Genomic DNA, 15,292 nt, shown 5'->3' with positions numbered 1-15,292 from the left:
AGGTCTTATGATAGTAGTGGCATTTTGTTATGGTGACTTTGCAAGGAATCAAGGTAAACATACCTATACAGCACTGTGAAAATAGTCCAGAAGGAAATTGCTGAGAATCGGGGGGGAAAAAACACACCACAAATAAGCTAACGGTAAGTTGGCCAATTATAATGACTGTCTCTGGCATCCAGAAGTTGTCAATCATACCTTAATGTTTATAGAAGTGAAAAGTCAATGCATAGTTGTTAAAGTTGACATGAGTCTCAGGTTGAGAAAGTGTAATCGCTGGAGGGGACAGTTAAGTAGCTGTGCTCCGTGTCAGCCTGTCTCGCTCGACTACTGCACTAAATGCTTTCCTGATGAACGATAGATATGGTTAAATACCAGGATAATTGCTAGCTACAGCATCCAGCACTCTTTTAATGCCTTGTACTACATCTGTATTAGCTCTTGCCCGAGGCTGTTTGAGGTTTCTGCAGGGAAGAAGGCATGTACATTCAATTGTTCAATTACGTTGTTCTCCGTGGGGTTTTGAAGGGCAATTGTTGCAGAGCTAAATAGGCTATAATAAATTATACTTCCTTTCCTCCAAACCTGTTGAAGTAGATCAGACATGCAAGTGTTGTAGCTGCTCTCTGCTTGTGACATTTTCTTAGTCTGCTATACTGAGAACACACAAAGAACTATTTAGATGAAGTGTTTTTTCACTTGAAAAATGGAAAAATACCAGATTTTTCTTGCTAAGCTGATGCAAAATCAGTGAACTTGTTGTGCGCCATATAAAAGTGCTTCCCCTCACTACTTCCACGCATCTAAATAAGATCATATATAAACACATATTCATGCTCATTGTGCATAATGACAATAGGAGAGGGACTCCACTCTGCCCTCTGTAATTAAGAGGGTGTCAGCATTTTCATTAAATTCGTAGCACTGTTGGTGTTTTAAGGAGAAGAGCTGAAGGTGGTGGTTTCTGCCAGGGCAATTGCCCACTGATTCCCATGAGCAATTGCACCACCTGCGTGTAGTGATGCTGCCTTGCGCTGGTGTAGCTCCTGCTTGCAGAGCATGTTACCGTTGCATCACAGCACGTGCATGGTGGTGTGGCCATGAGGCAAATGCCCACAGATCCCTAACACTTCTCTGGAGCGCACCCCAGCTCTGCTGCAAAAGGGACTACCCCGCTTGGCACCTACAGGTTGGACAAGGTGTGAGAAAAGCTGAAAGCATCTGTGCGCAGATGGGCGTATTACAGCTCACTTTAAAAATGTTTGAAAGGGGTTGGAGGGGGAACATTTGTTTTTGAAGTGCACTTCTCTTAAAAGTCTGAAAAGATCTGGAGACTGGTTTTGAAGTATCTTTGGAATTGAACGCCTCATTTGTTGGGATTCATTCTAATATGTAATCTAGAAAGCATGGGAGCCAAGTTAACCATGTAGGACTCCCTGTGGTTCATTTTGAAATAAACCAAACAATTGTGAATTTGTTTCTTTTTTAACACTGGTATTTACGTCTTTGCATTTATTTTGTGAGTTTTTGTAAGGTTACAGTGCCAGTTTTAAAGCTCTGTGTCTGATGTTATCTCACAGTATCTGATAAATCAGCTAAGTTTCACAAGCAGAAGGTTTGCATAAGGCCTGAATCACCCCCCATGTGCTGTGGGTAGCATGTTTGTTTACCCCAAGCATGGCACTAATCATGTCTTGGACTGCTGAACATAAAAGAATGTTTTTAGTCCAGTTTGTCACTAGTTTTGTTTCCTTTCTAGACATGAAATAAAAAGAAAAATCAATGAGCTCTCTCTCCTGTTCACTTACAAATCATTTTCCCCTTCCATTTCTCTCTCAGGGAAGTTGCAGACACTGCAAGGAGTGTTTTATTTCCCCACCCTGAAACAGCTGTTTACACTAGATTTTTTTTATTAGATTTTAGTGTTGGCTTTTGGCTGTATAAAACACATTTTGATAAATTTCAGTCTGAGTCAGATTTGAGCTAGCTCTGTACCCTTAAATACAGTTTTAAATCTGCTAAATACTCCAGATAAAGACTTTGCACACCTCAGTTTTTGCTGTCCCCTCTCTCAGATAAATACAAACTTCTAGTTCATAAAGCTGTCTGTACCAGCTGTGCCATACACGTCTTTCCCCAGCTCTTCCCAGTGTCAGAAGTGTTTCCCGGGACTTTAATTTTGTGGATTGAATGTCTAGTTTTTCCAAGGGATAAATACTGCACGTGAGTTTGTGCAGACAGCCTACACTGCAGTGAAGCAACACTGGTTTGTTGATGAGAGGTGTCTGGTATATTCGTGTTATATCAATACTCCTGCAGGGACTAACCCAAATGAAGCTGTAGCTGCCTAAACTGTAGTTAAAAACTGGTGAGGAGAGAGGAATGTGGGTTGGTCCCTAGTTCGAAAGTAATTACCCCTTCTCAGCCGTGGGGCTGACCTCTCTGCCTCTGCCTCTTAACTGTCCAGCTTGGATCACTTCATCTGCTTTTCTTGCTGCATTCAACTGCTGTGCCTGTCAGCTGCATGTGCGGATGAAGACTGCCTGCCCCATTCTCCAAGGGAGGGGGAAAAAGCCTGCCTTGACCCTGAACAGCACCAGGTACTCAGTTATTCTGCATGGTGCAAGCTCCTTGCAGCCCCTCCCCTCTCCCCCCTTCACTGCCCCATGTCTGTGGTGGGCTGCAGCAGCCCTGTATGATGCAGCAGAGGATGAGCTCTACCTTTTGCTTCCCTTCTGTTCTCCCTGCCTTGCCCTTACATTGTTGAATCAGTTTCGTACTGGCCAGAGTTGCGTTCAGCGTTGTTGAAATTAACTGAGGCATAACACTGGAGTGGTCCTCTTGAAAGCAAGCAGTCTTCAACACAGCCACCAGTGTCTGCACTGGCCCTCTAGACCCAAGAAACCTGTCTTAAAATTTTTTGTACAACAGAGCCAATGATAAAATTCTGATTTTCTATTTATTAATTTCTTTATTTTAGAACTTTTCTTCCACTTAACCATGATTTAAGGTTCTCCTTCCTGACTTCAGGCTGTGGCAAGCAAAGGCAAGGGAAGCACATGTCAGATACATAGGTCAGATACACCCAAGCCCACTCCAGTAACATTAGTAAGGAAAGATGGCATAGTAGCACTGGACTGACATAGTACCCTTGTAGGAAACTAAAACAACCAAGGTTTTTAGGTTCTATTGACCCACAGCTTGTAGACCGTTAACTGTGATCTTAGGGGAGTTTGGCCCTTCCTAGCAAGGCTGCTGCTGTCAGGATCCTGAAGGAAGCACTGGACAGTGGTGGGTTGACCATGCCACCAGGTCTTCATCACTGTAGAAAGCTGTAGGAAGTCAGCAGGACCTCCTGGGCCTGGAGAGGTGCTGCTGCCAGCACCAGCAGCGTTGTTAGGTGCAGCCTGTGCCCTCCAGCTGATGGCACCTGGTCAGCTGGAGGCTGGCCTTTCACCTCGGTGCAGGACCAGCCTCTGTGCTGCACCAGTGTTTCACTGTCTGCATTTAATACTGCTGTTGTGTTTGTGCAAATAAATATAAATATAATGCAGCAGGTCTGTCTTAAGCCTAATGTTGTGTGAAACTTCATTTAACTTACTTGACTACTTCAGAAATGTTTTGTGTTCGGTTTTTGTCCCTATTTTCTCAAGTATTGTGACTTATTGCAGTGAGGTTCCTAAACTTCGGAGGGCATAAATCTCACTTTAAAATAAGTAGCAACGTTTTTACTCTGTTCATGCATATACCCATCTTGTGCTGAATATTTCATCAATACTTGTTGAGCCGTTTTACTGCAAAGCTGCTTGACTTGCTTCCAGTTTAGAGTTAATATTAAAAAGTGGTAATATTAAGTCACTTTAAAGCCTTCTGGGCTTTCTAAACTGCAGATTCACTTAAATTGTAAGCTGTAAATGATAAGGCACCTTCTTTCTTCCCTCTTGTTCAATTTTGAGCATGGTCATTGGTGAGTAGTCTTGTTCATGCTGAAGTCAGTGACAAACCTCCTGCAGCTTTTGTTGGTGTGGTATGGGTTGCAGGTCCTTGTTTTCTCCCTTCCCAGCAAAGCAGCTTGCATTCTAAGAGCATTAAGAAAAAAATAATCTATTTTTTGCAAGTGAAAAATCTCTTGTATCTACTACAATAGATCACTTGCATTAGACAGCATTTTCTCTGATTGTTTAGCAACCTCTTGATCTCCAAAAGCTTGCAAATCATGTCCAAAAACACATTTTAAGCTGTATAATATGTCACTTTTGCACTGAGCCCATATTTCCTAAACTTAAGACTGTCACTGAACCTGAAAGAGCCGAGGCCATCGTTATTAGCTATTTGATTACTCTTTGAGCATTATGACTGATGACAATGGGCATGTATTGCATCCTGCTTTATAGATTTAAAGCAGCATTGACAACAACAGAAATGTAAAGAGGGCTGACCGGAATTAACGTTTATATTTACATGGCTAGTCCTGCTGTTGCACAGACTGTGATATCCTCCTTTTTTTGTGATATGCTAGTGATGATTAACAGCCTTTCTGACCCAAGAATAGAGAGACATTCAGCCAAAATAGTGTTATGTTTAGATTTCTGTGCTGAATCCAAAAAGTTAAATGTGATATTAAAGCTCTTAGAATCCTCTTTCCTTCCTTTAGTATATCTACACAAGGAGGAAACCTTGTGCCTTTTTTTGTGTCTCTCCACATACTCTGCAGCTTGATAACATTACAGCCTTGAGTGCACTCTTTCCTTTAAAATTACCATTGCTTTTCAAAAGATTACCATTGCTTTTCCTGCCACAGGTATTGCAAATGGCAGTGCATTTTCTGAGTAGGACAGTTGGTGCTGCTGGAAGTAGTTACTCAAAAGGAACTTCTTGTTTAAACAGGTTTTAAATAGATACACCAAGCAAAACAAAGGCAGCTATATTGTAGTGATGCCCAGAAGCAGATGAGTCGGGAGTCACTGGCTGTCTCTGGTGTTGCACTAGGAGGTAGATGTAGTGTGCGCGGTCTTTCCTCTAGACAGGGAGCAGCCCCCATGCCTGTCCATCTGCATGCTGCAGTGTCAGCAGTCACCCCACAGAGAAACAGCAGGCAGCCTTTTTTCTCCATTCATCTTCACATGCTGCCACGCCACAGCCATGGTAAGTGTGCACAGCTACTTTGCCACTGGTTGGCAGCAGCTGGGGATGTCCATTTCAGTTGCCTGTGTGTGGCATTATCTGCCAGTTAGATGGTGTCTGCGATGTATGGAAAAGCCTGTGTCAATGGCATAGGAGAAGATCCAGACCCCAAAGGAAATGGACAGTAAACAGTCTCCATAAAATTACTGTGAGGTCTCCAGATTATGCCTGACGGGGACTGTGGGGTGCAGAGAGATGATGCTGTGTTTTCTTTAGAGCTGGCTGGAAATTGTTCTAATAAAAACTGTTGCTTTGGAAGAAATCCAGCCCACTGGTTGTTCCTGCTGAAGTCACGTTTCTGCAAATGCACAGTGGGACAAGCAGAGGATTCAGCTGGACACGTGACATTTTCTCAACAGGCTCCAGGAAGAGCTTACTGTGGCCTTCCAGTACTTAAAGGAGACTTAGAAGAAGGATCTGTACAGACTTTATAGTAGGGCCTGTTGTGATAGGACAAGGGGTAATGGTATAAAACTAAAAAAAAAGGTAGATTCAGACTAGATATAAGACATTTTTTATGAGTGTGGTGAAGCTCTGGAGCAGGTTGCCCAGAGAGGTGTTAGGTGCCCAGAAAGGTGGTATGTGCCCGATTCCTGGAAACATTCAGGGTCAGGTTGGATGGAGCTCTGAGCAACCTGATCTACTTGAAGACGTCCCTGCTTATTGCAGAGGGGGTTGGACTAGATGACCTTTAAAGATTCCTTCCTACCTGAACCGTTCTATGATTCTTGTGCCTAGCTTTGGAGTTGTAGGCACTCTGTTGCTGGTTTTGCCTTGCTACCAGAGGTTGTCCCGTGTGCACGTTTATGTAGCCTCTTCTGTCTGGATCCTGTGCACAGGAAAAAAACAGATGGCTTTTTCAAAAAATGCAGTTCATTTCATGGATCTGGCTTCGGAGGTGGCTGCACAGGAGAAGCATGTGGCGTGCTGAGGTAACTGCTTTGCTGCTGGACTGAGCAATGGAAAAGCCTAGGCAGGCCCAAGCCTCAGCAATTTTGGGCAAAACCAGCCCTGGCAGGATAAATAGATGTTTGGGCATGCACACCAGCAAGCTGGCAAGATAATTAGGTACTTCTTAAGAGAAATGATTGATAACTGTCTGTTTTAATCTTGTTGTTAGAACAGTTTTTAAATACTATAGGGATGAGAAAAACAGTTGAGAAAATGAATTTTAAGTCCATATTGTTTTCTCAGAGCTGCCTCTGTCATTTGCCAGTGTTCTGAGTACAACACACCAGGAACATCTTTTTTTGATGGAGAATCAGTCTCTGGTGTTGTTTGTGGAATGGAGAAGTAGTATCCAACCTCCAGGAACAGAGATGAAAGGTCCCAGCTTTGTCACAGCCTTGTTAGTGATGAAGCAAGTCACTTCTTTCCTCTAAGATTCCTTGCTCCGCACCTGGTGTCAGATCTCCAAATACACCCATCTCTCACAGGCAATTTTTTATACACCTTTCCTGGAAATTGATGTCTCCTCATATGTTTCTGTGGCTGTTCTCTAATCTTGAATCTTGAAATAGTTTTTTGTTTGTGGGTTTTTTTGCAAAATCATTGTTGCCTTGTTGGCCTCTGGTTTGGAGTGCAGCCATGCAAACCATTGGCTTTGCCCTGCCGTGTTGGAATATGAATGTCTGAGAGAAGTAGGGATCTTCAAAATTAGGTCTGCTGGTAGTTGTAACAGAGACACAGCCTGAAGGAGAAGCAAATGCATCTTACCCATACTAGCAATACAAAACCAAAGGGGCTGCATGTTCAGCAGCAGAATTAGTTTGCAGCGTAATTCCCCATGTTGCTGCACAAATTTGTGCACAGGACAATGCAGGGTTTAAATAAATGACTGGAGAATGGTAGGAAGGGAAAAGGGAGATGAGTTTGGCATTTTATTGTGATGCCTTTTCTTTGTAGTGTTACTACCAGATTAAACATACCTTAAAGCTGTGACCTCATCTCAGCTCTTCTGTGATGCTGAGGTCATTGTGCTGCTTGTGTAATTGTACAGAATGTTTGCGCTTAGAGATGACCCATAAAAACTGCTGTGGAAGTGCATGTTTTACCTTGTTATCCAGCAGTGGGAAGTGTCTGCTTTACATTGAGATGTCCTGTTCCTGGAGAACATTTCACTTCGTGTCTTCCAAAATAGAAAATGTCTGTGTGAAACCATTAAAATCGTGTCTCCTTACTAAGAGAAGTACCCATCTGGGCACCTGGCAGTGGAATGTAAATTGGGGAGCTTTCTGTGGAGTTGTAACTGGTTTATACCTTGCTGAGACCTGGCTCAGGCAGAGGAAGCATTTCTGGCAAATAACTCACACAGGAGATAAGTAACTGTTCACTTCTGCTAACCCAAAAGCCTGTCTCTGCCAGCTGAATTCAGCACGTTGCCTTTCAATCATTCAAAGCAAGGGTACTCAGCACACCTGATCCTCCTGAACTTTTTTCTGAGATGGCTCACCATTTGCCTTTCCTAGCCTGCAGCAGTGGCTTAGTGACATCAAGTTAGCCACAGAATGTAACACGGGTGATAGCAGAGTGTTGGTCCATCAGTACTGCTCTGCTCTGAATTGTGTCTGCAAGCATGTAGAGCAGTTGCTTTTTAATAATGGCTTAGTATAGTTTCAAGGTAGGTTTTGGAGTGTTCAAAAAAAAAGCTTCCTGTGCTTCCTGAATGTCATCTTTGTATCCTCCCTGTCTAACTGGTGGTGGGTGAGAAGTGGAAAACCTTGTTTGATTGTTTCACATATTATTGTAAGAGAATTTAAAGCCAGGGGCGAGGGAGTCAACAGGAGGGTATTTTCTTCAGCCTCTGGTTTCTAATTACATCAGTTACAGTCCTGCCTTCTCAGTTGCTAAAAGTGCAAGCAGGAACTGGAAAAGAATGAGATAATCTGTAGTAAAGTATGCTGAATAAACATCTCCATTCAGTATTTTACCTTTTATCCTAAGTTCCTATTGCCAAGAATTAATGCTATTTGTAAATACACAATGAAATGTGCCCTACTGTGGGCATCCAGGATAATCCTAATGTTAGTGAGAAGGGTAGGTGTTTGAGAGGGTGAAGGGCTCTACTGTGAAATAGTATATCTGTGTTAAGAGACACAGGTGGGACATGTTTTCAGTTCCAGATCTTTAGGCTTGTTTTTATTTTTGCATTGAAAAGCATCTCTGCTTGTCCTCTTGAAACTTCTTGTCAGAGAGAAAATACCCATGGACATATGTTTATAGAACTGGACTGGTGGTCCTTGTGTTACTAACAAGCAAAGCAGAAAAGAACCACCACTCCCATTTTCTCATAAGTTGGTCTGCATTACTGTTGGCACAGAAGAGTACACAACATACTGATCAAAGCAAAAATTGCAAAGACATTTCAGCTAGTGCATGTAATACACAGAGTTCAGTTTTAAGGCAGATCCATAGCTGAGTTCTCGTTAGTCCCTTATAACTACTTGATATCAGCCTCCTGTTAGACTCATGTCTCGTCTTACTCCCTGCTGTGCATAACACCGCTTCTAAGCAGCCTGCACCCTTGCTATGTTGTAGTGACGAGCTGCAGTGAGCAGAAACCATTGGCTTTGGGTGGCCATGCTGAATTTGTCCCTGTGGGAGCCATCACCTGCCCCATGTCTGTTGAGGCCAGAGGGATGGAAGGAGAAGGATAGTCAACACAGAACATTCTTAGCGTATTTATGTACTTGCAGAGGTTGGCAGGAGTTCTCAGCCAGTAGGAACCATTTCATCCCAGCAGTCATCCTGAGTGAGGAAGGAGACAGCATTTTTTTTTTTTTAGGTTAGTTCACACAGAGTAGAAGCAAAAGAACTAAAGGATACTGTGGATTCACGAAGTCTGAATGTCCTTCAGAAACATGAGTTACTGCAGCTTTACAAAATACACATCTTTGTGTTTAAAGGAAATCTTGAAATCATAGCTGATGAAAGTTTAATTTTCTTAACGTTTTGCAGCTTCTCTGTGGCCCTCAGGCGGGAACGCATTGAGCCATAGTCTCCTGACTGCTGATGTCTTTGATCTGCACAGAGCAGAATACCAAAGTATGAGACTGATCGCCATGCATGGCGGTTTTTTTAATAACACCGGTTTCTTCATCTTGGTGTAAGTCAGTAGTCCTCCATCTTTTGAAATAGTGCCTTCACACAGGAATGAATCACATGAGAGATTCAGTGAAGATAGATCTTCTTTTTGACCTTTTGTTAATTAACTCAGTGTTTAGAGGGTTGAACTTTTGGGAACATAGGGTTAGGCGCTCCAAAGATGAGAGGCAGCTGAATGGAGATTGCTTAGGATAACTTAATTGCTCAGGGTAACTTAACCTGGCCTTTCTGCCTGTGTTTGCATCGGGATTTCATCTTGCCCATCTTATGGTGATCTACAGCAAAATCAGGACAGACCTTGACACTCTTGTTGCAGCTCTGATACTTTTTCCACAATAGGAAAATTGTTGTGGAGCCAGTGAATGAGATAGCCCTGATGGTTCTCTTGATTCTGAGTGCCTGGTTTTGCAGCAGTAACCATTTTTTTTGTTTCGTTGATTTGGTTTGGTGTTGTGGCATAATGCTTTGTCAGGCAGTTGCCATGTGTGTTACGACAGTTGCTGTAGGTTGGCAGGCTGTTTGCTGGTGGTGGTGGTAAAGTCAGCCCTCCAGGGTCAATCTGAGCAGCTGAGCAGCAAGGTGCCATCAACTTGATTGGAAACCGGGCAGTGTTTTCAAACTAAGTTCAGCCTGTGGTATTTACATGCCACCAAGCCAGCCTGTCTTCAGAGCATTGCCAGTCACACCACTATGTCCGATAGCGGCACTGAGAAGACCAGTGCCAGTCCTTGAGATGGTAACCTGGGGAGAATGCCGATGACATTCTCTCTCGCTGCACCCTTCATGCAGATAGCATGGCTTGCTTCTTGGTCTGACTGCCACCGGTTTCCCAGGCCTCTTTTTTTTTTTTTTTCAAGACACTTCATACAGGACCTGTGGAGCCTGGAGTGGAAGTTACAGCTTTCTTAGCATCCATTTGCAGTGGTATTTGCAAAAGGAAAATGTTTCCGCTACAAAGAGCAGAGTAGTTCCTGTCTAGCCTCATGCCGAAAACCCAAGCACAATTCAGTGATGCTTCAGTGCCCTTGACCTGCCAGTGGCAGTCTGGTTCTGCTCCCCTTCATCTTGTACACGTGGCTGTGTTCACACACATACGTGTGCACACCGGGATGAAGTGCATAGACCTTAGCAGCAAGTGGGAATGGCAAACTTACTTATTTTCCTTTTCCCTGAAAAAGAAGGTGAAAGAGTTTTGAGAAATGGATGGTACCTCTCAACTTAAATCTTTAAAAATTGCTCCTTATTGAGAGTTTAATAGTTTTTTAAATGTAAACGCGGGGAAATATTTACTTTTCAGGCATGAATATCCTTCTGCTTTCTCACATCACTGAAAGTGTATTATTTTCTTCAGTCCATTGAATTCCAGGGATCACTCACGTTAAAAGTCAATGCAGTTTCCCATGTCAGAAAATGTAAGGTTTTGTGTTTATGGCTGGAATCTCTTCTCGCTTCTTTTCCTGTGCAGTATTAGCTGGAAATTTTTTGAATTCATATGGCTCAAAAGTACTCAGGTGTTTTCCCAAGGGTAAAGGTAATTAGATCAAGGAATGGTCTTTAAAAACTGTCATAGACCCAATTCTGGTACTGTAATTTACACAGATAAGGGCTGTGTAACAACAGGGGGAGTATCAGCCGCAAACCTCAAACAGATGAAACTCATAGACTTAAATCAAAAAGAACATGGGTTTTGTTTCTTTGAACTTGGAAGTTCTACATTTTATTGCTGTGTGATTAAAACACTGGAACAGAATTGCTCATTTCCTTTTTGCTGCCTTTTTATAGCTACAAGTCCCAATCCGAGTATCTTGCTCTTATTATCTGGATTGCAGCTACTCACTTGACTTTGGTGACTCCCATCAACTGCAGTGGAAGTCTATCCAAGTGAGCGGTGCAGGTTTGGATACAGGATACTCTCTCATCTGCTAGAAGTAGTATCTTGGTAGTGCCAGGTTGTTTCTAAAATTGATGTGGCTGCCCTTATGCATCCCTGTGTACATTCAGAGACCAGCACATACAGCCCAAATTGCCTGACTGTCAAAACAGTGACCAGTTTGGAAGTGAGTGGAAGACCAACCCACTTTCCTGTAGAAGGAGGGGTGCGTGACTCAGAATCGCTGATTCCTGTGGTCAGATTAAGGTGAAATGGCACCAGAGGCCCACAAACACAAGGTCTTTGTTCTGGCTGCATACATCGAAGTGGCAGTAACACTTTGCAGTTATCAACAACTTACAAGGGTAATGCATTTCTTGAAAGAGAAGGAGAAGTATTGAGTAAGAAAGGGAGAGGAGAAGGAGAAGACGGGGGAGTGGAGAGAGAAAGTTGACCAGTGCTGGATCCAGCATTGGTCTGGCCCACGGGGAGTGTCTGGTGCAAAGAGTCACCAGAACCTTTGGGGAGTCCCCCTTTACATATGGTCTTTCTCCACCCCTGACATGCCTTCTCCACTTCTCAGGTGAGTTAGCTCACATGCGTAGTTAACGGTTTCCGGGACATTCATCTTTTGAGGAAGGGGATTCATGAGCTGGGGTGCACCTGCCTCTGCATGGTGACTTTGCCTGCCTGCATGTCAGTTCGTCCTTATGATGCTGCCATGTCCTCGGCCGGGTGGCTTGGTTGGCGCAGTGATCCCTGCAGTTGCCTCACTGCTTAAGAGAAACTTCTCAGCCCAAACTTCTCAGTTCAGCTTCTCAGTACAAACTTACCAGTTCTTTTGGGGAATTACACCATGTTCAGACCCTGAGGCAGCTTGTGAGCCAACCAGGTGGTGACTGGAACTGTTCCCATGTAATGACACTTCCCATTTGAAGTTCAATCACGATGTCTGATGCCCCACGAAAAATGTTGGAAGACTGGTGGAGCTCCACTGGCCCAGAAGGCTTAGGAGCCACTGCTTGAGGTGCTGTGATGTAGATGTCTGTTTGCAAAAAAGTTGCCCTCTGTGTCATTCCTCAGGTTTACGCTAATTTAACGTGAGGTTGCAGGAAAAATAGATTGTGAAAATGAAGTGGCAGTTTTGCTGTGGGAGGGTTTTAACATCCGTGCTGTAGCATGTTGAATGGGTTTCCTCTTGGATTCTTTCCATTTAGGAAGAGAACTTTCTGTAATTTCGTCACAGGGATTGATAGATCACAGTATTTTAAAATGGGCGTTTCCATCACTGCAGGCACATGCATACCAAAAATATTAACAAATCCTTTACAATAAATAAGCCACTTGCCCATTTGGCTACTCAGGAGTAAACAAAAAATTATCCCCTTTCAACCTCAGTTGCTTCCTTCATACCTCTGCCCCAGAGCCTGGGAACAGAGATTCCTTACAGTGTGTCCTAAATCTTAACACGTTGGGTTGTGCTAAATCAGAGCAGAACAAGGTTTCAGAGTCAGAGAGCTGAGCCTCTGAGCCAGTCAGCTCTGTGGAAGCCACACTACTGTGTGTTTACTGCATAACACAGGGTACCTCATGTAGAAAGAGGTGTTTCCTGATGCTAGATGCGGCCAGATCCAACCAAAGCTTGTGCTGTTGGCAGGGAAGAGCCAAGGCCCTGAATGACCGTTGAGGATCTAGTCTCTAACATGTGTCAGGAGGGTTGCCAGTTGCTGCATTTTCTGTAGGTGGTTTCCCCGTTGACATGGAGATGTGGACTACAGAGCATCTCTGTTCTGTCATTTTGTAGTAATTGAAGTATGAACCACTCCAACAAGTTTCTCTCCTGAAATAATGACATGGTATATGCATCAGATCACGGGAGTGTGGTGCAGACTGGGCCACCCAATGAATATGTTTGTGCTGTGAGCCTGTCTCACAAGGGGAGCCAGCTTCCCTCTTCCCTTCCAGAGGAGCAGAAATGTTCCTCTGTTCCTCCACTTGTTTTCCCTAACCTACATGTTTGCATCTGGTTCAAGTGCTAGGAACTCTGAGGCAGTGATGACATTTCAAGCACAGACTTAGCAGAGAAAATGAAGTGGAAAGGTGAGTTGCACCCTCATCCAGACGCTGAGGAAGTGTGACTCCTTCTTGGACTCCATCATAACCCCTCTAACCCACTGAGAAGGGAAGGCAGGAAACACAGCATCAGGAATCACCTGGTATATTGTCATGGCAGAAGAGAGCTTGGCTCTAGCATCCCACAAGGGGCATTTCTGATCCTGCAGCACTGCTGGATTTCTGTGTTTCAGTATTGGGGGGCTAGAAAAAGCAAAAATCTACACAGTTGTTCCCAACAGCTGGTTACTTAAGTGCTGTTCTGGACTGCTATAGGTGCAAATCGCTGCCACCGTGCCGCAGTCCAGTGGTTATTCAGGCCTGGAAATGTTGGAGACCTGTTCGGCTGTATTGTGCATTTGACTGCACAGCAGAGGAATACATGATGCTGCAGACACTGCTTCCTTTTTCTGTGTCATTAAGCCGTTGGCAGCATTTGCAGGGTGTCTAAAAACTGTTAGAAGTTGCCTTGACTTCTTTGTCATTCTTTCATATCTAAGCACTGCATTCATTTCTTTGTCTTTTAGCTAGGACAAAATGTAATATGGGGTTAATGTCCCATTCATCGGGTTTAAAAAAAAATCAAAACTATGTCAGATCTAAAAGACAGTAGTAGAGTCTGTTTTGGCCAGGTGATGTGAGAGCCTTACTTGTCCCTTGCATGCAGCCAAGGAGAGGCTTGCATGATATCAGGGAGCCAGGTTCTGCAATGTCAGAGAAGGGCAAAACACACTGAAAATAACAGAAGTTGCCATTTTATGTAGTCACAGGAGAAGTAGGTGAATGAAGATGATACATGAGACCTCAGCTCCGTATCTTTTCCATCTCTTGGTAGCCAGTGTCGTGTTTAATATAAGGAGAAATGGGGAAGCTGAGCTGCAAGTGGAAGTTACTGCAGAAACAAGACACTACAGAAATGGGATGTTGGTGGTTTTTTAAAAGTGTTTTTCATTTTCCTGGTGATAGGGTAAACCCAGGTGGCTGCCGTTTACTTTCCTTGAATCTCGTTGGATTTGCCTGTCTGTCAGAAGTCAAGCCTGACCAAAGCCTAGCCTTTTCATTGAACTTCAGACGTTCTAAGAAGTCCCCAGAGTCTGCAAGCACCCAGGGCTCAAGCGCGGAGGAGCAGCTTGCTTAAGAACAATGGTGCAGTTTGGGGACAGAGTTGAAGCCTCAACTCCGTATTCCTTATTCTTGCACAGTTTGTACTAGATTCATCATGGCTTCTAAAAAACAAGCAATGGTTGTAAACAATATTCTCTTTTAAAAGATCACAGCCTGGTAATATTCTCCACTAAACAGTAAAATCCAGAACATAGTAAGTATTGATGATTAAGGTGTCAGGGGCCCATGGAGCTCCTGCTGTGATTTAGTTCCCTCCGACTGCCTCAACTACCAATGCATTTTGCTAATTACATCATAGATTTTCCTATTGATGAACAGAATCTGAATTAACACGGGAAGCACTAATGTTACCCTTTCACTATTACTGTTGTACAAGAAGCCGTGGCAGATGCTGGCAGTTAGTTACACAAACATTAGTATTAACGATTGGCCATTTGGAATTGGTGACAAACTGCTGCCCGCCAGAATCCTGAGCCTGAAACCAATCAGGAAGTTAATGAGGAGAGAAATTACCACTGCAGCTTCCCCTTAATTATATTCACGGTAGGCAGGAAGGGAGTGTTGGGGGTGGATCTCAACTCATCTAAGGTGAGGAAGGTCAGAGACCCTTTTACTTGGTTTTTGTATCTACTGCAAATTGCAATGTTGCAACCGTTCCTAGCACTATATTAGTTTTAAATTCTTTAATATTCGGCTTTATCCTCGGGCTGCCCCAGCCCTGCCCTTAGGTCTGTAGGCAGGTTGGTTTCCAGGGGGGCAGAGGGGCTGCAGCCCCCAGACCCGAGGTTGTTTCTGCCCCCCGTTACTCCCATCGTGTTGATCTCGGTTGGAGGGGCGAGGCGAGGCCCCCACCCCACCGTGCGGGGGGGTAACCCCGAGCCCCTCTTCCCGGGTGGG

At 43.9% G+C, this 15,292-nt stretch overlaps 1 protein-coding gene across 1 annotated transcript in view; it reads left to right on the top strand.

The window, feature by feature from the left end:
• The window catches only part of LOC121081189 (doublesex- and mab-3-related transcription factor 1-like), a 63,229-nt gene that overhangs the window by 47,706 nt on the left and 231 nt on the right, over positions 1-15,292 (top strand). The gene's annotated exons all lie outside the window — the stretch shown is intronic.

This window comes from Falco naumanni, chromosome Z (genome assembly GCF_017639655.2).
Source record: "Falco naumanni isolate bFalNau1 chromosome Z, bFalNau1.pat, whole genome shotgun sequence".
Lineage (NCBI taxonomy): Eukaryota > Metazoa > Chordata > Aves > Falconiformes > Falconidae > Falco > Falco naumanni.
This window is presented reverse-complemented; position numbering and strand designations above follow the sequence as displayed.